The sequence below is a fragment of the Sciurus carolinensis genome, unplaced genomic scaffold (assembly GCF_902686445.1).
Source record: "Sciurus carolinensis unplaced genomic scaffold, mSciCar1.2, whole genome shotgun sequence".
NCBI classification, from domain to species: Eukaryota; Metazoa; Chordata; class Mammalia; order Rodentia; family Sciuridae; genus Sciurus; species Sciurus carolinensis.
Window position 1 is genome coordinate 425,441 of NW_025920180.1, and position 22,802 is coordinate 448,242.

General features: G+C 34.8%; 1 pseudogene; it reads left to right on the top strand.

The window, feature by feature from the left end:
* Positions 1 to 700: 700 nt before the first annotated feature.
* On the top strand, positions 701 to 5,095 carry LOC124974813 (ankyrin repeat domain-containing protein 46-like; annotated as a pseudogene).
* Positions 5,096 to 22,802: the final 17,707 nt, after the last annotated feature.

Below are 22,802 nucleotides of genomic sequence, written 5' to 3' on the forward strand. Positions count from 1 at the left end.
TTTGCCACATTCCTTACATTCATATGGTCTCTCATTCCTATGCACCCTCTGGTGTTGACTAAGGGCTGTACTATTCTTAAAGCCTTTGCCACATTCCTTAAATTTATATGGTCTCTCATCACTATGAAACTTCTGTTGTTGAGTAAAGTTGAATTTTGAATAAATGCTTTCCCACATTCTGTACATTTGCAGGGCTTTTTACCAGTATGAATCTTCTGGTGTCGAGTAAGGATTGAGATATATTTAAAATCTCTTTCACATTTCTTACATTTGTATGGTCTCTCATTCCTATAAATCATCTGGTGTTGAATAAGGGCACTAATATATGTAAAGGCGTTGCCACACTCCTTACGTGCATATGGTCTCTCATCACTATGAATCCTCTGGTATTGAATAAGGGTTCTAGTATACTTAAAGCCTTTGCCACACTTCTTACATTCATTTGGTCTCTCTTCACTATGAGTCCTCTGGTGTTCAGTGAAGTGTGAAATTTGTGTAAATGCTTTTCCACATTCTGCACATTGGTAGGGCTTCTCTACAGTATGAATCCTCTGGTGTTCAGTAAGGCTTGAGGTGTACTTAAAATCTTTTTCACATTCTATACATTTGTATGGTCTCTCATCACTATGAATCCTCAGAAACTCAGTAAGCTTTGAGATGTAAATAAATGCTTCTCCACATTGTTTACATGTCACTGCCCATGGCAATTTGTCACTGCCTGCAGCATCACTTTGTGCAGGTATGGAGGATAGAGGAACTGAGGTTTGCTTGCTTTAAGAGGAGAGAGAGAGAGAGAGAGAGAGGCTTTGCATAAGAGAGAAAGACTTTGCTTAAGAGAGAGAGAGACTACACTTTCAGAAATCCATGTCTTCTCAGTTTTGCTGCTGCTTCTTAAAGGTGCATCCTGCATCCTATGAACTAAGGGTCCATCTACCTAAGGTGATGTGATCTGCAACCTAAAGATGTGTTCTCAGTTCTCTGTTCTCCGCTCTGCGATCTGCCTTCCAGTGCTGCCCCTACTCGCTGTTTCTATCTGCTTTCTGCTGCTTCTTCTTCCTTTCTGCTAATGGCTTCTCTGTTTCTTTCTGCTAGCTGCTCCTCTTATTATCACTCCTTACTCCTTGTCACTTTTCTCTGCCTGCTGCTTCTCCTTACTCTTCTACCTACTGCCCACTTATATTCCCTCCAAGAGGCAGAGGGCGGAGATCAGGCGAGGAGCCTGCTGCCCAATCATGAGCAGGCACAAGCAGGAGCACTTGAGAACACCTGTGCACTCGCACCTCCAATGTGATCAAAACAGCTTCTGGCTGGCTGCCAGGTGCCATCTTCGGCGAGTTCGCATGGCATAGCCCCCAACATTTACAAGTATAGGGCTTCTCTCCAGCATGATTCTTCTTGAGTTTAGTAAGGACTGAACTTTCATTAAAAGTTTTACCACAATCTTCACATCTGTAGTGTTTATCACTACTGTGATAAAGGGTTGAGAAATCCTTAAATGCTTAACACATTTTGAAAACGTGTATGGTTTTCTTCCCACGTGAACTTTCTTGCACGTGAACTTTCTTTCGTGAACTTTGTAATTTTATTTAAAGTTCTTCCACATTGATTATTTTTGCAATCCTTTCCTTGAATTTGGATGCTTGGAATGATAAATTTTGAGCACTGATGAAATACTTGTTTGCATTTATTGCATTTACAAAGCTTCTTTGTAAAATGATCACAATGGTATTTTCTAGGATTTGAAAAAATATTAAATATTAAATATTTGTGAGTTTCACTGCATTTCTTACATTTTTCACCAATAAAAATGCACTCATATTTATTCAGGGTACAGGCCTGATTAAAATGTCTTGAAAGTTTTATGATAAATGTAGCATTCTCACAAAATAGTTATACCTGATTTTTGACTAAGTAATAATGTATAGGTACAGACATTCCTACATTCATTAAAATGTTATATTTGGACACAAGGAAGGACTGTTTGTTGAATGTAGAACAACAGATTCTTATTATGTTAAAAAAACTGATCATACATAGTAATTTATTTTATATTACTAAATCTATTGTCTACAAAAATATTTGAGTAAAAATTTAAACAAATTCTACATTTCAAATGTTTATTGCTATGAACTGAAGCATGCAACAGATTTTATTTCATATTTTACAAATTTTATTTCACAGCAAGGTTATGATATAAAAAATTCAGTGGAGATAAATATTTAAGACATTGAAAACCTTCCTAAAAACAGACTAGGAAAATTGAGGTATTTTCTGAGACTTCATATGTTATTGATATCAATTCATGATAAAAAACTTTTATTGTATAGTTATCTCATAATTATTATATTCATCATGACAAATTTCCTGAACATTACTCTCCTTCACACATTTCCATTCTTCTTTAAGAATACATTGTCAATGCCACAGTTTCTATACCTTCCCTTTATCACCTGAATGAATGAATATTTTATTCCCAGTTCTGATGAAAATTCTTGGGTTCGATGAGAACACATAACTGAAAGAAATCAAAAGAATAAATTATTTTACTTGCTACCCTCTTGTGAATATACTTTGCAAAATAAAGAAGTTATTATCAATGTGAGCACATCAGAAAGGGAACAGCAAAGCAAATCCAAGATTGTAATTAATTCATAGATTAAAAGACCCCAAAAATCTAATCAATAAATGGGCAAGAAACCTTAACATGTACTTATCAAAAGAAGACATAGAAAGGATCATCAAATATATAAAAAACTGGACAATATCTCTAGCAATTAGAGAAATGCAAGATAAAACTTTACTGAGATTCCCCCGTACTCCAGTCAGAATGGCAATTACCATGAATACATGTAACAACAAATATTTGCACAGATGTGGGGAAAGGGGATATGCAGACATTGTAGAAATGAAAATTGGAACAAGCAGAATGGAGATTCCTCAAAAATCAGAAATGAGCATTGGAGACTGAGGCAGGAGGTTCATGAGTTCAAAATCAGTCTCAGTAAAATAGTGACGCCCTTAGCAACTCAGGGAGATCCTGTCCCTAAATAAAAAATTAAAAGAGCTAGAGATGTGATTTAGTGGTTAAGCACCTGTGGGTTTAATTCCTGATAAAAACAAACAAACTGGGAATGAACCACTGTTTGACCAAGTTATGTCACTTCAACATATCCAAAGTATTTAAAATGAGCATAGTACAGTGACACAGTCCCACTAATGCTTACAACAGCACAATTCACAGTAGCTAAGGTATGGAACAAATCTAGAAGCATATCAACAAATGAATGAATAAAGAAATCATGCTATAGGAAGGGTAGAAATGGGAAAGAGAGCAAGAATATATCTAACATAATTTTCTTATGTACACATATGAAAATCCCTAAGTGAATTCCACCAGCATGACCACCCACAAGAATTGGGTCCTAATTAGAATAAGGTATATCCCATGCTTATCTAATGAATTTGAATGTCAATCTATTACTAAGAACAAGTAAAAAATAATAAATAAACTCCATGGAAAAGTACTGAAAAAATTGACTTGTGAAAACTTCCAAAACCATCTTAGATTCATAGAACCTCAGATGAGCACACCAGAGAGAGTCACATAAGAGGGAAGGAAAATGTGTTACTTTGATCAACACAGTCATTCCTAAACCACAGTAGTACATTGTGTAATAAGGAAAAAAAAACTATCAACCCCTTTATTCTTTCATGAGCAAAATGGAAGTGTGAAACAAGCAAACAGCTATGACTTTCTTGACAACATTATGCAAACTAGTTTTTGTGTTCACAGAGACCTGGAGACAACAGGCAGATTTTGAACAACATTGCCAAAGATCATAGGTTTAAAAAATTATTGCTTCTTAAGAAGAAATATGGGCATTTACAGTGGAAGAAATGTACACACACATCTAGGGAAGATACAGCATAAAAACTGGTTTGAGGGCAACAAAAGCCTATCACAGCTGATGTCACTATGACTGGAATGAAGTCAAACTATAGAAATCACCAAAAAGGACTGACTTTTTAATGTTCATATTTTTTGTTACTTATTAACTGATCAAACTAATAACTTTTATGTACAACATGTTTTATGGCACACAAATGCAAAATATAGCTAATTAATATATGCATTATTTTATGTAATTAGATTTATTTTTAGTAAGTTTTACATATGTTATAGTAGCACTCATTAAAAATACAGTATAGGAGTGACTGGGCCCCTTCTCCCTCTGCTACCTGTGGGGAGGTGCTGCTGCTCTCACTGTTGCTTGTCTTGCAGATCCTTGTGGGCTATTACTAAATATTTTTGTTGAACCTGCTTAAGAATTCAGTGAAACTGCTGAGTGACCACTGGAAGAAAGGTCTAATCTTACAGGGGACGCATATTTCATCCATATTAGAACAAGCTCCTAGGTATTTGTAAATGATTCTTTTCAAACAAATGTGCCCTTGCTACAAACCTGTATTGATGGAGAATTTAACTTCTCTAAGAGTCTTCAGGAAAGTTGCTTTGACCCAAATATTTGTGATGGTAGAGGCAGGACAGGCCTTCACCTTGCAGCAGCCTGAGGGAATGTAGCCATCTGCCAGCTGTGTGCATAAAGTTGGTTCTGATCTTCTGGCCACAGACTATCAAGAAAACACAGCTCTTCACTTCTGTGACCATGTAGATTCAATTCAATTCTTAGTTTCCAATGGACTCAAAATTGATATATGCAATCATCAAGGTGTGACTCCTTTAATCCTGGCAAAATGCAGAGGAGTGAATAAAGATGTCATTCAATTGCTGGAATCTTTGGAAGAACGGGAGGTAAAAGGATTTCACAGAGGAACCCACTTGAAACTGGAGACCGTGCAGATGGCTGAGAGTGAAAATACCACAGGAAGCCATTCTCTCCTCAATCCCACCCTGCAGCAAGGTGAATGTGTTCTGTCCAGCTTTTGAATGAATTGGCAGGAAATTTTAGAGTATCTGGGCTTCTGGAGGGTACTGCTCCTGATCTTTTTCATTGCTTTGCTGTCTCTTGGCATTGCCTACTATGTGAATGGAGTGCTGCCCTTCATGGAAAACCAACCAGAACTGGTGTATTAAAGGAACTCAAAGAGGTGAGGCAAATGCCCATTTCTTGACTCCCAACAATGATTCCCAGTTTCTCAAAATTTTTCTTAGTGCAAGGAACTGAGGGCTAAACATTTTTCTTTATGTACTTTTACTTATTTTAATCCTCTTAGAAGACTAATATGTTCATTTGAACTTCATACTGTTGTCAACTATATGCATCCTAATGCTACCTCTGACTCAGCCTGACTTCTTAAGAAAATCTGCCCATAACCTTATGTAACAAAAACACAGAAATGACTAGAGAATAGAAGCTAAAGGAAGAGAGTAGAAGTTCTTAGGATAGAAACCTTACCCTGATCTTGGACCAATTGAAATAGCCAAAAAGAAAAAAAGCCTTCCCTTTATGAATGTTTTGGGTGGTGGGTTGAGTTTTTTATATTTTTGCAAGAGTTCCTTTTTTCTTTTTATTTACTTTCTCTGGGGAGAGGACAAAACCTTTAAACTTAGAGTACATTTTTATAATCCTGAATGGCACATTAATATTGTTAGAATCTCTTTGGTTTACTTTAACATCTTGAAACCAAAATGAAACTTTCAAAATGAGCTATATTTTCTTCAAACTGATTGACTTAATCTTTGATTTAGGGTGATTTTGATTTATTGCAAACTGCTTTGCTTGTTAGTGTCTGTGAAAAATCAGCTTCAGGAGTTTACTTTGCTCAATTCCTATTTTCCCCTTGTGTATATTTTAGAGGTGACCTGTTCCTCAAAAATGCAGTCAGTAAACTCTTTTTCTGCTGAATAGTTAGCAGGGAGAAATAATTCTAATAGTTAAGGTCAATAGAATTCTGTAGTGCTATTACAGTGGAAATGTCAGTTCTATATGCTAGCTGTGCATCACAGTTGTATCATAATTATTTAATGGGCAGTCCTGTTTAGAGGCCTGTCAGACTTGTCATTGCAGTCCCATCCACATTGGTGACACTTGGATGGTAGGAACAGGCGGAGTACTCAGTCAACAGCCCTGAGCCATACTGCACTGTCATAAGTTCTCTATGACTTATAACATTATGTACATTGAAATATGGCCCCCAAACTATATTGTGGTTTCCAGCAGTGTGTTTGAAGGTCTCTTTTGTTAATATTTTTATATGTATAAATCATTTCCTCTGTTATTACAAAAAATCTGAATGTTTAATAATTGTTCATTGAGAGAAGTCTGAAAATTGAAGTAAAAGTATTGATGGTTTTTTTTTTTTTCTAGAACAACAGCATCTAACTTACTGCTACTTGAATTGTTGCTAGAATTAGAAATCACAATTACAGTAGCATTGGTACTTGTGATTCTTTTTGTTCCTTGATATGTCCTCCTTTGTATTTATAAATCTGGTATTGAAACTGTTCTCTTTTGTGTGACTTTATCCTCCCCTAAAAAGCTATTTTTAAATTCCTGATTTACTGTTTGCAAAGTCTTCCTTTTAGGTTAGATATAAAAAAAATTAATCATACTTGGTATAACTACAGCTACAAAAAAAACCCCACAAAATTCAAATTATATTCAGAGTGAAAGATTTACATTTGTTTATAATTGTAAACATACAAAACTGGTCAATATATGTAAATATATCACATTTTTTAAAAAAAAATCGATGTTCCCTTTTAAGTGCTGATTTCTTTGTATTCTCTGCTTTCAGTATTAAGTAAAACCACCAATAAAATATTTATAAATTCTACAAAAAAAAATACAAAATACTAGCCAGGCATGGTGGCTCACACACAATTTTAATCCCAGTGACTCAGAAGACTGAAACACAAGGAGTGCCTATTCAAGACCAACCTCAGCAATTTAGCAAGACACTAACTATAAAACAAAAAGGAAAAAGAGCTGATGGTATTGACCAGTGGTAAAGTCCACTAAGCTCAATTCCCAAAACAAAATAAAAAGAATAATATAATAAACTACACCCACCATGTTGTCCAGAATACTTGACTTTTGACCATTAAAATAAAAACTTGCAGGGCTCGGGATTTAGCTCTGTTGGTAGAGTACTTGCATTGTAAGCATAGGACTCTGGGTTCAATCACCAGCAACACGAAGAAATAAAATATAATAAAAACTTTGACTGGCATTACCTCTAATATCTCCCAAATCATAGCTCCTAAATTCAACTTGTTCATATTTCACATGAGTCAAGTGATGTAACAATTGACATTTTAACTTATTTTGTTCCCCTCTTCTATTCTTTTATGGGAGGAATATAATGGGGATTGAATACAGGATCAGGTTTCCACTGAGTTACTTCCCCAATTCTTTCTACATTTTTTAATTTTTCATTTTTAGATTTTATGGGATGCTGAGGATAAGCACACAAGATCACACATGGTAAGAAATTGCTCTAGCACTGAGCTTCAACCACAGTCCCCCAAGGCCTTTTCTAGATTATTTACTTTAGAGATAGGATTTCACCAAGAAACTTGCAGTCATTCTGCCTCAGACTCCCACTTCTCTGGGATTATAGGCTTGTGTCTTTTTATCTGACCTATTGTTTATTTATTTAATAATTTCCAAATATTTTCAAAATAACTATAATGATGCACTGTAAGCTTCTTTTAAGTAGAAAAATCTCAGGAAATAATAACACACAAAGAAAAAAGGGAGGAGTTGGGGAGATAGCTCAGTGGGTAAAGTGCCTCCCTTGCAGGCACAGGGCCCTGGGTTTGATCCTCAGCACTGCCAAAAAAAAAAAAAAAAAAAGGGAAACTTGGATCAATCAAAGCAACAATAGAAAACTACTAGGAAAAGACCATAAGAATGTGGAAGTTATGAATTTACTAAACAAGACTAAATAACCATTCCTGTATTATTCAATGTGCTGATCAAGAATTAAAGTAAATAAAAATTTAAAAAAACTCTACAAATTCATCTTACTCCAATTAGAATGGCTACAACAAAAAATACAAATAACAATACATGTTGACCTGGATTTGAGTAAAAAAGCACACTTTTACATTACTGGTGGAGTTTCAAATTGGAATGGACCTACATTTTTATTGTTATCCCACTCCTTGGTTTATACCCAAAGGATTTAAAATTAGCATACTACAGTAACACAGCTACTTTAATATTTATAGCAACTCAATTCCTGATAGCTAGATTGTGGAAACAACCTAGATACAACAGATGAATGGGTAAAGAAACTGTGGTATATATTGACACTGGAATATTATTTAGCAATAAAGAAGAATAATATTATGGCATTTGCAGATACATGGATGGAATTGGAGAATATTATGCTAAGTGAAATAAGCATATTCCAAAAAACCAAAGGCTGAATGTTTTCCCTGATAAGGAATGATGATATATAATAGGGGTGGGGAGGAGGGGGTGAGAAAAGAATGGAGGAACATTAGATTATATAGAAGGAAATGAGAGAGAGGGGGTATGAAAAGTGGTGGAATGAGACAGACATCACTATGTACATGTATGATTACACGAATGGTATAAATCTACATTGTGCACAAACAGAAGGAAAAAGATCTACATTATTTGTGTACAACTAACCAAACTGCTGTCTGTAAAATTTTTGGAAAATTAATAAAACTTAAAAATTATAATTAAAAAAAGATGTAAATGAAATTGAGAGAAAAAGTTAGTAATAGAAATCAGCAGAAATTATGTACATGAAGTATTTCTTGAGAAATAAGGTCAGAGAAATTGAAAATGTGAGGAAGAAAAGATATCAAACATTAAGAAGCACAATCATTTTCAACAAGGAAAGCACAAAAACATTCAAAATAAAGCACATATAACCAAAGTTTCAAAATTCACATACAAATTTTGAAAGGATAAAAGGTAAGAGTTGTATCACTTACAAGGACATCTACATAATTATTATGTGATTTGTTTACTGGAAAACTTCCAGAAAAGAATTGGAACATACAATTCAATGAGTGGAAATAAAAAACTAACATCCATCAATACTGTATCAAAATCACTATTTTTCAATAGTAAAGAAAAAGAATATCAAGATATACAAATGCTGAAAAAGTTTCTGACTTCTAGACATGTCCTATAAGAAATTCTATAAAGAATTATTTCAATTGAAAGTAAAATAAATCTTCATAAAACAAATCATTTGAAATCTCAAAACTTTCTGGCAAAAGAACAAATGTACACAAATATGAATTTTATTACACTAATAATGATGACTAGTAATGATGATATATATCACAATTTTGGTATAGAATTTCAAAGACAAAGGTGAGGCTATCATAAACCTGTTAGTGTACAATAAGAAAATAGCAGTGAAATCAATAACAACATTAAGAGGACATGCAAAGATGCTGATTTTTATATGGAATTTATGTAAATTTAGTACCAATACATAATGTAGTTTATATACTCCCAGTTTAATGACATAATAACCATAAAATATATAAAGAGAATATGGTGAGACTTCAAATAATGTCCAAAATAATAACCTATATACCAAAAATTAACACAAATAAAAATGTAGAGAAAACAATTATAAGAACTAGAGAAAACAACTTACAAACTAACAGTAATAAGTTATCTCTTTTCAGTAATGTATCTAAGTATAAATAGATTATTATTAAACACCAATCAGAACACAAAACATGTCTAAGAGGATTAAATCTCAAAATTCCTGTTTGGTCTCTACATGAAATTATATTTAAATTTATGGTCAATTTTAGTAAAACAGAAATGATGAAAAGGATATTACATGCAAAGCTAAAAAAAAGAAATCAAAGATGGCAATAATTATGTAAAACAACTTAGCAAAAAGTTATGTGAGATAAAAGGCTTTCTATGTGAAAATATTTTGAAAAGAGACAAAGAATATTATATAAAGATATAACCTTTTTATAACTCTGTAAAACCTTAAAATACTAGTAAACACCTGTTTAACTCATATCATACTTCCAAATATAGAGAGGCCACCTTTAGAGAATTGATAGAAATAGTGACATAGTAATATTTGGAGACACTAATCCCCAATGACTGAAACAGAAAATAAAACCAGGCAGAAGGGTAATCAGGGACTAGAAGAATTCAGGAACTAGTATAAATCAACTAGACTTACAGACACAAGCTTCTCAGTAGCTCATGAAATATTCTGGATTGACCAGCTTAAAAACAGAAAGTACCTAAAGAAATGAAAACATTTAAATAACTTCATAAACAAACAATAGTAAATTAGAAATCAAAAGGGGAAGTGACATTTAAAACTCCAAAAATGTGTGGCAATGATACACTCTTAAACAGGGGCTCATTCAAGAAGTGAAAGATAAATTTAGATGCTGTCTATACTACCCAAATGATCTAGACACTCCTGGTATAAGCTATCAAAATTCCAATATTATTTTTTTAAACTCAGAAAGACTGTGTTTAAAATCCTGTGCAATTACAAATGCTTATAAATAATTCAAAATTAATCAAAATAGAAACAAATTTGAATAATGTTTTCTGATTTAACAGTGAATAAAAACTACAATATTAAATAGATTAATGTGGAAATGGACTCAGAAAAGTAGCTATATAGAACACAACAGAGTAAATCCTCACTTATATGTGTGATTTAAGACATAGTTACATACTTGCAATCATTAAATCATTCAAGAGGTACAACAGCGGTAGCAAAAAATAAATGTCCTTTCATATGTGTGAATGAGGGCAACTTGGAAAAAAAAAACTATAAAATGTTTTTCAATTTTACAAAGATGAGAAAGTGCATACCATCTATCATAAAGACTCATCTTAAAGACATTATGCTTACTGAAATAACAATTCATCAAAAGCCAAACCTTGTGTGATTCTACTGATATGAGACATCTAAAGGAAAAAAAACCCTTTGCACAGAAGGAATGGTGTTTGTGATGGGAGACAAAGGAACACGTGTTTTTTGTAAAAATCCAACTTTATTGTGGGAGATGTAAACTTCCAAGAAAGATGTTGGAAAACAACTTGAATTAAAACTACTACACAATACTTGAAATATTGAAACAATCAGTTTAGTTTTATGTGGTTAGGTTGCATTTAAATTTTAAAAATACATAAAAGATAAACAGAAATGTAAAAATACTTGAAAGTCCTACTTTAAAATGCTGAAATCTATTTTCAACAAAAGAAGAGTTAATCAAAAATAGATGATAGGCATGCTAGTAATTCTGGCTGAGAGAAAGGCTGAGTAAGAATTACAAATTTGAAGCCATTTTGAACACCTTAGCAAGAATCATTTCAAAACAAAAAAAAAGGGGGGCTACACATGTAACTAAGGTTTAGAGCACCCCTGAGTACAAACCTCAGTATATGTACATATATCCACATATTTTAGTTAGATAAACTATATAAAAACCTAGATAGAGAGAAGAAACAAGACACAATATGCAATCATAAACAAAACAGAAGCAATAGTTATAAAAGCAAGTAAAACATGTAGTTCTAAGAGAACCGGCACATGGTCCATGCATATTTCAACTTACATTGTTCATAAATGTGAAGTAAAGGCAATTTACATTCAATCATAATATATACATTACAAAAATAAACACATTACTGATTGATGGGAGGAAACCTACGTCTCAACAGGGAACCTAATCTAAACAATGGAACACACAAATGGGTATGAGAATGATAGAAAAATTAATCCATAAAATCATCAATAACCATATTATTTTAAAAATTTTGTTTACAATAATGATTTTCAGTCATAACTGTGCACTCAAAAAGAACTGGAATTGTGAGTAGGAAGCATTCATTACATGGCAGAGAATATTACAGAAAACCCAGATCAATAAAGAGCCCTGAGGAGAAAATTTAAATGAATAAATATTTAAATCATATTAGAGAAACTGTTTTAGGATATCAATATATTGCAATGATTTAACCTAGAGATATTAAAAAATGTAAAGAGGTATTCTAGAGGCCTTCAAAATCAATAAAGAGATGTCAGACCATGCAGATCCTAAAAGACAATGTGGAGTATTTTGGTTATTACTTTGAATATACTCAGAGATCACTGAAGGGAAGAAGAAGCCTAAAAGTATTTGAAATTATGATAAGCATACGGAAGTGTATGCCCGTTTATGACTGCAAGACAGATAAAACTAGGTTTCAGAAAATTCATTTCTGTTGGATTAGTGTTTCTCAAATAACATTTTAAAATGTGATTTCCTCCTTCAAATTGAGACCTATATTCAGTAATCTTTGGTTTTACACATATCTACCCACATGTATAAATGGATGCTCTTATACTTGGGATGTGAAGTACCCCAAAATCCCATGTGTGAGATGATGTGAAAATGTTGGGGGTGAAATGATTGGGTTATGAGAGCATTAACCCAATCAGAATATTGATTCTTGGATAAAATTAACTGAGCTCTAGGTATCTGTGGTCTGGTAGGATTGACTTGAAGAGGTGGGTCATTGGCAGCATGACTCTAAGGCATCTCTGCATCTGGTCTCTGGAGTTTGTACCTCTCAGATTTCTGATCATCATGTGAATCATGTTCCTCCACCAAACACTTTCAGCATGATGCTCACCTTCCTGTCAAGCCCCCCAAAATGGAGCTGGCTGTTTATAGAGAAGGACCTTTGAAACCATGAGCCACAAATAAACTTTTCCTCCTTAAAATGATCTTGTCAGATCTTTTGGTCACAGCAGAAAAAAAAAAATTACTCCTTAAAACAACTAGAGGCACTGAGTGGCAGAAGGTGGTCAGGGAAATCTAACTCTCCCTTCCTTCCTTTAAATCCTGGTTAGGGAAAATATTTAGTGTAGTGCACTCTTTCCCAAAAAGGTGTAACCATCAGAATCACCTGGGTCATTTGTTAAACAAATGGACTCAATTTTTTGAGACAACAGCCGGGCCCCATAGGACCTCTGGCCAGACAGACTGAGCCCCGTCTCCAGGATTCCTCAGCCCAACAAATCACTCCCTGCCTCGGGCCCTCACATTGACTGACTGCTCCCTGCCAACAGGACCCCCAGAGAAACCGACTGTGCCCTATCACCAGGACCCCAGACCGACTGATTGCACCTGGCCTCCAGGATCCCACAACCACAACAAACACACTGGAACTCTAGGACCCCTGCCAGACCAACCGCATCCCATCTCCAGGACCTCCAGTTGACCATGCCCTCCCCTGAGCTGCAGCTCCCCATTTGTCAACACATTTCGAAGCCAGAGCAGCTATCTTGGATAATCCTGGAAGCTGGAACTCCAATATTTGGGTGGGGCAAATCCCATCCTGAGACGCCTGCTGGAGGCTAGAAGCTCATTGTCAAGTACCTCACATGCATCAGGCTACTGAACACTAGGTGGTTTCATTAGTATATGACTGTTAAACAGTAGATTTTCTTTTTTCTCCTTTTTAAAAAATTTAAGTTTTTATTTCTTTACTTTTCTTGCTCTCTTTTCCTTTTGTTTACCTGTTCCCTCAGAGTCTCTTTCTCCCTTTTTTGCATGCTAACATCCAATTTCTTTTAATTACACTCTCATTCTTTCTATTTTCTAGAACTTCTGTATATTCTTTTCTTATCCAATTAAAAGCCACATTCTACATCCCTCTTCATCCTCTTTATCCTCTATTAGAAAATGCACACCTTATTGCAAACCTGTTTGTTTTACCGAAGATAATATTTGAACTCATTTTGTTTATTATGACAATTTTGTTTTTGTCCTCAGAGGAGATATTTGGTCTAGGATTGCATAGTATCTGATTTGGGCACTGCTAATATTGATCTCCCCTAAAGAAAAGGTTTTGGAAACCTATAGGGACACTATAAGCCTATAGGGGGAAATCTGCAATACCCCAGATCTGCACTGCTAGAGGGGAAGTTACAAAAGCAACATGAAAAAACAAGGGAAGAAAATGATCCAAACAAATCTAGATTCTATATTAATAGAATCCAATGACAGTATGTTAGAAGAAATGTCAGCAAAGGACTTCAGATTATACATGATTAAGATGATTCACAAAGCAAAGAATGAGATAAGAGAGCAAATGCAGGCAATGAATGATAATATCAATAAGCTGAAGGAGCACCTGCAGGAAGCAAAAGATCATTTCAACAAAGAGATAGAGATTCTAAAAAAAAATCCAAACGGAAATCCTTGAAATGAAGGAGACCATAAACCAAATAAAAAACTCAATGGAAAGCATCACCAAGAGACTAGACCACTTGGAAGACAGAACCTCAGACAATGAAGACAAAATATTTAATCTTGAACATAAAGTTGCTCAAACACAGAAGATGATAAGAAATCATGAACAGGTTCTCCAAGAACTATGGGACATAATGAAAAGACCAAATTTAAGAATTATTGGGATTGAGGAAGGCACAGAGATACAAACCAAAGGAATGAACAACCTATTCAATGAAATAATATCAGAAAATTTCCCAAACATGAAGAATGAAATGGAAAATCAAACACAAGAGGCTTACAGAACACCAAATGTACAGAATCACAACATATCCACACCAAGGCACATTATAATGAAAATGCCTAACATTCAAAATAAAGATAGGATTTTGAAGGCCATGAGAGAAAAGCATCAGATTACATATAGGGGGAGACCAATACAGATAGTAGCTGACTTCTCAACCCAGACTCTAAAAGCTAGAAGGGCCTGGACCAACATATTTCAAGCTCTGAAAGAACATGGTTGCCAACCAAGAATCCTATACCCAGCAAAACTAACCTTCACATTTGAAGATGAAATAAAATCCTTCCATGATAAACAAAAGTTAAAAGAATTTACAAATAGAAAGGTTGCACTACAGAATGTTCTCAACAAAGTATTCCATGATGAGGAAATGAAAAACAACATTGTAGGTCAGCAGAGGGAGGGAATACCTTAGAGAAAACCAACTCAAAGGAGAAACCAAGCCAACTTAAAAACCAAAAATAAGGCAAATGACTGGGAATACAAATCATATCAATTATAACCCTGAACATTAATGGTCTAAACTCATCAATCAAAAGACATAGACTGGCAGAATGGATTAAAAAGAAAGACCCAACAATATGCTGCCTGCAAGAGACTCATCTCATAGAAAAAGACTCCCACAGAATAAAGGTGAAAGAATGGGAAAAAAAATCTACCACCCACATGGACTCAGTAAAAAAGTGGGGGTTTCCATCCTTATATCAGATAAAGTGGACTTCAAGCCAAAGTTAGTCAAAACGGATAAAGAAGGACATTTCATACTGTTAGGGGAACCATAAAACAGGAAGACATAAGGATAGTAAATATTTATGCCCCAAACAATGGTGCATCCCTGTACATCAAACAAATCCTTCTCAATTTCAGGAATCACAAAGACCACAACACAATAATTCTGGGTGACTTTAACACACTGTTTTCACCACTAGATAGATCTTTCAAACAAAATCCAACCAAAGAAACCATAGAACTCAATAACAAAATCAATAACCTAGACTTAAGAGACATATATAGAGTATTCCATCCATCAATGAGCGGATTCACTTTCTTCTCAGCAGCATATGCAACCTTCTCGAAAATAGACCATATGTTATGCCAAAAAGCAGCCCTTAGGAAATGCAAAAAAATAGAGATACTGCCTTGTTTTATATCAGATGATAATGGATTGAGAGTAGAAAACAAAGAAAAATAAAAAAGAGAAATTACTCCAACACCTGGAGACTAAATAATATGCTATTGAATAAAACATGGATAACAAAAAACATCAGGGAGGAGATTAAAAAATTCTTAGACGTCAATAAGAACAATGATACAGCATATCAAAATATCTGGGACACTATGAAAGCGGTACTAGGAGGAAAATTTATTGCATGGAGCACATTCCAGAAAGAATGAAAAGTCAACAACTAAATGACCTAACATTACAGCTGAAAGCCCTAGAAAAAGAGTAACAGAATAACAACAAAAGTAGTAGAAGACAAGAAATAATTAAAATCAGAGCTGAAATCAATGAAATTGAAACAAAAGAAACAATTCAAAAAATTGACAAAACAAAAAGTTTTTTCTTTGAGAAAGTAAAAAAAAATTGACAAACTGTTAGCCACATTAACAAAGAGAAGGAGAGAGAAGACTCAAATTACTAAAATACATCATGCAAAAGGAAATATCATGACAGACACCACTGATATACAGAACAAAATGAGAAGCTACTTTGAAAATCTGTATTCAAACAAAATAGACACTACCGAAGACATTGACAAATTTTTAGAGACATGTGCCTCTCCCAAACTGAGCCAAGAAGACATACACAATTTAAACAGATCAATATCAAGCAAGGAAACAGAAGAAGTCATTAAAAATCTACCATCCAAGAAAAGCCCAGGACCAGATGGATTCTCAGCCAAGTTCTACAAGACCTTCAAGGAAGAACTCATTCCAAGACTTCTCAAAATATTCCAGGAAATAGAAAAGGAGGGTAACCTACCGAATTCATTCTATGAAACTAATATCACCCTCATAACCAAACCAGGAAAAGACACATCAAGGAAAGAAAATTTTAGACCAATATCCTTGATGAATATAGACGCAAAGATCCTTAACAAATATTGGCAAGCTTATCCAAAAACATATTAAGAATATCGTGCACCATGATCAAGTGGAATTCATCCCTGGAATGCAAGGATGGTTCAACATTCATAAATCAATAAACGTAATCCATCATGTCAATAGACTTAAGGATAAGAATCATATGTTTATTTCAATTGACGCAGAAAAAGCATTCGACAAAATACAACATCCCTTCATGCTCAAAACACTAGAAAAAATAGGGATGGTAGGAACATACCTGAACATTGTAAAGGCTATTTATGCTAAACCCATGGCCAACATCTTTCTTAATGGAGAAAAACTGAAATGATTCCCTTCAAAAATGGGAACAAGATAGGGATGTACTCTTTCACCAGTTCTATTCAACATTGTCCTTGAAACTCTAGCCAGAGCAATCAGGCAGACCAAAGAAATTAAAGAGATACAAATAGGAAAAGAGGAACGTAAGCTGTCAGTATTTGCTGATGACATGATTCTATATTTAGAGGATCCAAAAAACTCCTCCAGAAAACTTCTAGATATCATCAATGAATTCAGCCAAATAGCAGGCTATGAAATCTACACACATAAATCTAAAGCATTTTTATATTCAAGTGACAAAACAGCTGAAAGGGAAATGAGGAAAACAACTCCATTTGCAATAGCCTCAAAAAAAATAAAATACTTGAGAATCAATCTAACCAAACAGGTAAAAGATCTCTACAATGAAAACTACAAAACATTGAAGAAAGAAATTAAGGAAGACCATAGTAGATGGAAAGATCTCCCATGTGCTTGGATAGGCAGAATTAATATTGTCAAAATGACCATACTACCAAAAGTGCTATACAGATTCAATGCAATTCCAATTAAAATCCCAATAACGTACCTTAGAGAAATAGAGCAAGGGATCATGAAATTCATCTGGAAGAATAAGAAACCCAGAATAGCTAAAGCAATCCTTAGCAGGAAGAATGAAACAGGGGGTATTGCAATACCAGAACTTCAACTATACTACAAAGCAATAGTAACAAAAACGGCATGGCATTGGCACCAACATAGACAGGTAGATCAATGGTACAGAATAGAGGACATGGACACAAACCCAAATAAATACAATTTTCTCATACTAGACAAAGGTGTCAAAAACATTCAATGGAGAAAAGATAGCCTCTTCAACAAATGGTGCTGGAAAAACTGGAAATTCATATGCAACAGAATGAAACTAAACCCCTATCTCTCACCCTGCACAAAAATCAACTCACATTGGACCAAGGACCTTGAAATCAGATCAGTGATCCTGCATCTTATAGAAGAAAAGATAGGTCCAAATCTTCACCTTGTTCGCTTAGGCTCAGACTTCGTTAACAGGACTCCTATAGCACAAGAAATAAAAACAAGAAACAAGATCTGGGATAGATTCAAACTAAATAGCTTTCTCTCATCAAAGGAAACTATCAGAAATACGAAGAGAGAGCTTACAGGGTGGGAGAATATCTTTGCCACTCGCACTTCAGATAGAGCGCTAATTTCCAGAATATAAAAAGAACTCAAAAAACTCTACACCAAGAATTCAAATAACCCAATCAACAAATGGGCTAAGGCAATGAACAGATACTTCAAAGAAGAAGATCTACAAGCAATCAACAAACATATGAAAAAATGTTCAACATCTGTAGTAATAAGAGAAATGCAAATCAAAACCACCCTAAGATTCCATCTTACCTCAATTAGAATGGTGATTATTAAGAATACAAGCAACAATAGGTGTTGGAGAGGATGTGAGGAAAAAGGTACACTCATACATTGCTGGTGGGGCTGCAAATTAGTGCAACCACTCTGGAAAGCAGTGTGGAGATTCCTTAGAAAACTTGGACTGTACCTACCATTTGACCCAGCTATCCTACTCCTTGGCCTATACCCACATGACTTAAAATCAGCATACTACAGAGATACAGCCACATCAATGTTCATAGCTGCTCAATTCACAATAGCCAGACTGTGGAACCAACCCAGGTGCCCTTCAATTGATGAATGGATAAACTGTGGTATATATATACAGTGGAATATTGCTCAGCTATAAAGAATAATAAAATTATGGCATTTGCAGGCATAAGGATTAAATTGGAGAATATCATGTTATGTGACATAAGCCAATCTCAAAAATCCAAAATACGAATGATCTCACTGATAAGCGGATGATGACATATAATGGACCGTGGGAGGGGAGCAAGAATGGAGGAAGGACTGATTATATAGAGGGAAAAGAGAGGTGGGAGGGGTTGGGGGAAGGAAAAAAATAGCAGAATGAATCAAACATCATTACTCAATGTATATGTATGAATCTGCAAATGGTATGCTGTGACTCCATGTACAAACAGAAACAACATGTATCCCATTTGTTTACAATAAAAGTAAATTTAAAAAAATACCTAGTGTCTCTTGTCTCTTTATATTCCTTGGATCTTTCCTTTGGTGCATAAATGTGACTAGGAATAGTTTGAGGACAGTGAGGATTGTTTACTGGGAAATGGAATGACTGTTGGCAATCCTCCTTGTAATAACTGATGTTTATGTCCTATTACTTTGTTCATTAGAGTAAGGCCAGATTCTGGAAAATTATTTCCCCAAATATTGTTTCCTGACAGACCCATTAGAATATATAAAAATCATTACCCTCTTCAAATCCTGAGCACAATTTCCTACTACCAACAGTAAAGGGAATTAATCAATGATAAGGAATTATATTTAATGGGTAGGTCACAACATATTATCCTGTTGACTTTCTTTGACAAATCTAATGTGAGGGGTGTATATCATATCAAGGAAGAATGAGGTTAAACATAAAAAGAAATATAATTAATATTTTCTTGTCTATATCAAAAATTTTCCAATATATTCCCATGAAAGTAAGTATCTGAAACTCATTCATGTACAGTGGTACCTATGAAGAGACACTATACAAAGGAAGGACATTCAATACTGGTAGTGAATCAAGAATTCTGAAGGGAAGCTCAATCACCCAGAAAGACCAGGTTTCTATAGTTCTTCAACATCACATCTCTGTACAATTTCTGCTGAGCCTGGTTCAGGCTTTCCCATTCCTCTTGAGAGAATTCAATGGTCACATCCCTGAATATCAATGGTTTCTGAAATAAGAATAAGCACATAAATGACACTTTGACCATATGACCATTCACAGAGGTTTTAACTTAACCCAATGAGAGTTAAGAGAACTGGTTCTGACATAAGATAAGGAACCTCAACAATTCAATAAGACACTATTTAACAGAGCCTGCTTGTCTAATGTATTATGTAACTCTGAGGAAAGAGGAAAACAGAAGTCCCAAAGAAGTGTATATCCTACACTTTTGTGAACTAAAATGTAAAATTAAAATAAAAGAATATATTTGTACATTTTGTATATTTCTCAGATGAGAAAGATGTACTGAGTTAGATGATTGCTTCCCAAATAGTAATGAGCACAAACATGGATTGGATGCATTGCTAATGCACAGATGGAGTCAGTAGTCTGGAACAGGATCTGGGTTTCTGAGTATGTTGCAAACTCTCTATTGATGCCAATGGCACTGGTCCAAAAATAACAATGAAGTAGTACACTAAAGAAGAGTTCATTCATGAATCTGAATTCAAATATTTTAAGCAGTTTATGCATTCTGCTACAATAACAAATAGCAAGAATAATTCTTTTTGATCATTTCAAATATATACCTATCACTCCAAGAGTTTCTCATACCTTAATGTATACACCCAAATAATGTTTTCACTGTGGTAATACTTTTTTTTTAATAATCTTTGAGGACATATTGCCAAATATCTAATTAATGCTCTTCCTGGGTTTTTGCAAGGTTACCTGGCTACAATTCAAAAATAGAAACTGAAAAGTCAAAATAAAGTCTGAAATTAAAAGAATTTTCAGAGCAGTTTTTGACAGTTATTATAACTTAGAAGAGTAATGCTAACATTAAAAAGGCAATAGAATCAAATTGATTAAATTTTACATTTTAGTACATATGTGAAAAGAGCAACTTTTTATGCACTAAAGCAAGACAACTTTTCATGTAACAAAAAGTAAAAATAATCAATTGTTTAAAATTATAATTCAACTTAGGATTGATGCTTTGTTCTTTTACAACACTACTGTGATATAACATTGAAAAATAGACTATAAAGAGCTAAAATTTATGAATCTTTTATTTTCTTTGATATTTTTCACTTACCACCTATGAACCATATTTTAGAATTTTAATGTACTGGAAAATAGGCTCTTTTAAATGTTTTCTTTTACTGAAAATGTAAGGAGATTATAATGTGTATACCTTTGACCTTGAGGTAGAATAAAATGAAAACATATAGAGCTATGGTTTCCTTCAAGCCCCCAATTGCAAAGCCAATGTCTAGTAAACAAACATGAGAATTTTTGTTCTCCAAAGCAAGTCACAAGTTAAAATAAATTTTTAAAAAACTGTATGACACATAGAGGTTTACATAGAGTATTTAAAAAATTCTAAGGAGACACTTAATAATAAAGACAAAATTCATTACCATTATCGGGAAGAATCTGGCAGATAGATTTAATATAAAGTGTCATTGCATGTAAAAGAACAGCATCATGATTTTGATATGAGTGGTCACAAGGAAGCAAGATGAAATAAGATTCAAGATTAATGTCATCCATTATGAGCCTGTAAAACTGAGGGAAAAATCACTGAATTGGGCTCAAAGAATTTTGCCCCCAGGTGAGATGTAAGGGTCAAGTCTACAGATATTGACAGGAAAGATGAAGAAGAAAGGTGAACTCTCAGAGCATGGGTTCCAGCTAGAATCCGTTCCTTGCTCCCTATGTCAACTTTTTCTCCCACTGCTCTCAGGCTGATTTTCTAGGTTAATATGGTGCACATCAAGTTTTTCAGAGTAAAGGAAGTGATGGGTTGAACCCAGGGGCAATGTTGGACATCTGCCCACATCACCCTTGGAAGACAGAGAGAGGGAAAGAGATGCTGGCACCAAGTAAGGGTGCAGGAAAGTTCAGAGGAGTTAAAGACCCAGGTGGCAGAACATACCTGCAGAGCAACAAACCCCTATGGCCATGACAGTCTGCAATGCCCATGCAAGGGACAGCAGACCAAACTTCATCATGCCTGACTCAGTGGAAGCACAAAGACAAAGACATTCCTAACCTGTCTCCCACATGGGACTGACACAGCCCCTATTAGGCACATGGTGGGCAGTTTGGGAGAGTGGCGAACAGAGTAGCCCAGTTTTGTTCAGGACAGCATGACAGACAGGACCCATCTTGTTTCTGAGGTGAGCTGGTTCATCTCCATCCCTCAAAGGTTTCAGACATGCACAGAGCTGCAGGATGTCTTGCTGGCTGAGAATTTGGAAATCTTCCTCTAGTGATACTGGGTAGTTGTGGCAGAGTAGGGGACAGGGCTTCCTTGAGAAAACAGCTGAGGAGTGGATGAATGGGGATTTCCAGAGACTTCAGAGTCCATGTCATGTCTGAGAGGAACCAGGATTCAATGCTCCAAATTTGGCCTGATGTGCCAAATGAGGAAGTTCCTTCCTGACTCCTCTAGGCAGGGAAGACAAAACCAGGCCTTGCCAAGGCTCATGTGGATAAAAAGTGGCTAAGGAAAGAGAGATTTGGGCTCCCTGAATGCAATGGAGAGTGATTCTCTTCTAATTATTCTCTTTCAAAACTTTATGTTATGATAGGCAATGAATGAAGTCCTCTTTTAATGTGCATTTTGTTAAATATTGAAATTGGTGGAGCATCCAGATGGAATATAAAAAAAATAAGCACAGTTTACTTCCCTAGCAATATCTAATGACTCAACAATAGCAAATACAAATCTATCATACTAACATATTTAAATGTCAAAAAAAATATGCTCAACACTACAGTTCATGAATCCATCACATGAATAAAGCTGAAGTGTGCAAATTGAGGAGATGCTCCTATTATAAAGGACTACAAATTAACTTCTATATAGCAAATAAAGTAGTTTAAGACATGTTAGCAAAAAATAAATAAATAAAGAGTAGGGAAGAAAGTTTGCAAGTTTAAAATACATGATGTTTTGGAAGGAAAATGCAGCCCCAGGCCTGGAACACACCTGAAAACCAGTTACATCTGCTTTCTTCTCCTTCCCT